Source organism: Pollachius pollachius, assembly GCF_949987615.1.
Source record: "Pollachius pollachius genome assembly, chromosome: 14".
NCBI lineage: Eukaryota > Metazoa > Chordata > Actinopteri > Gadiformes > Gadidae > Pollachius > Pollachius pollachius.
Genome location: NC_136947.1, coordinates 8,479,272 through 8,480,903, shown reverse-complemented (window position 1 = coordinate 8,480,903; position 1,632 = coordinate 8,479,272).

Here is a 1,632-nt window from a genome sequence, read left to right as displayed (position 1 = left end):
GTACAGGATGGACTCCAACTTTACGCAACAGGTCGGATCTGTGCCTTGGTGTTGTGAGAAAATAAACATTTGTTTTGTTTGATCGGGCATGTCGGGAAATGTTGGACAAAGAAAACCATAAAGGAACAATTCAATTCAGTTGTATTTGTATAGCCCTTAATCACCGGTAAAGTCTCAGAGGGCTTAACAGGCCGTATATCTATGACACCCCCTTGAACGTAGCCCCCCAGAGGTCAAGAAAATACTACCTTAATTAGCAAGGAAGAAATCTTGAGAAGGAACGCAGAGAGGGGGATCCCTCCTTCCAGGGATGATCAGGAGTAAAATGGGTGACGTAATTTACATTCATACATACATACATACAGGCAGAACATTTTTAACTGATGATGGGGTGCTGGCCAGTTAACCGTTATATATATGACACAATATTACACAATATTACACAAGCCTTGTCTTGTAGCCTTCAAATGTGAATCCTCTTTACGGTTAGCCGTGATATTCCTTCCCGGAGCAGACTTTATTCCCATTAGGATGACTAAACGTGCCTCAACCAGTGTACCTGCTGGGGGTAATTACGACAAGGGAGGCCTAATAGTGGCGGCTGCGCAACGCACAGTGTTTGTCAGGTGTTAATTCTGACGAATTAGGCTATTATAAGACTTCACTGACACAGAGGCCTGTGCTAAATGTAGCTTCTGTAGCTTCGGATGAGCATGAACTGAGAACATGCTCACATTCCCGATACATCCCATTGCATGGGAATTTTAAAGATATTTTCTGATAAAAGTTCTCTGACTTCATTCCGTTTATGAATTATGCTGAGTTGTTCTGGTTGTGGTTCCGGGAAAGGAAAACCCAGACTCCCAGGAGGGATTCCGGGCGTTCCCGGCGTTCTGGGCGCTGCGCAGGTGGTCGCGAGGTAGTCTGTATCCGACTTTTGTACTCAGGTCACATCAAGTGTTTTGGTAAAGTTATGTTGGCGTCACTTGCTTCCACCACAATTTCCTTCACATTCTGCGTTTCCGTTTTTTTCTGCGTTTCTGCTACTCGTGTGTAAATGAATTATCTCCTTAGAGTTTAGATTTTGTAAAACATATCTCTTTTATCTCTTCTCTAATTACAGTCCTGTACTTCTGCTACGGAATTCCCAATTAACATCTGGAATTCTTATCTTATTCCTTCCTTAAGTTAATAGTCACACATTTCTTTTTCTTCAAAATGGCTGACGATGACACCACCGTTGGAGGAGATCCTACAGCCTGTTCCCACGTAGAACAATGTCTTCCCCATTTATTTGGATCTTATTTCAACAGATGGGGTATTTTCCATCGTCCTCCTCAAAGCGCGTGATGTAGAGATGCACACAAGAGTGTGCACTAATCTCACACCGAACACAGCATTCAATACGCTCAAACCTCTTTTGAGGCTTTCATTAGAAAACAAATTACCCAACCGCCTCGGTAACAGAAGTGCTCTAATTGAAAATATTGAATTTCTATTCCCTTTTTTTCCTCTGAACCCATTTCTTGTTTTATGCATGTTCTCGGATCCATAAAGCGTAAAAGCCTGAGATAAAGACCCCCCCTTCTTGCCTCTCTATCCCTCTGACGCAGCCTATTTGCATGCCCTAAT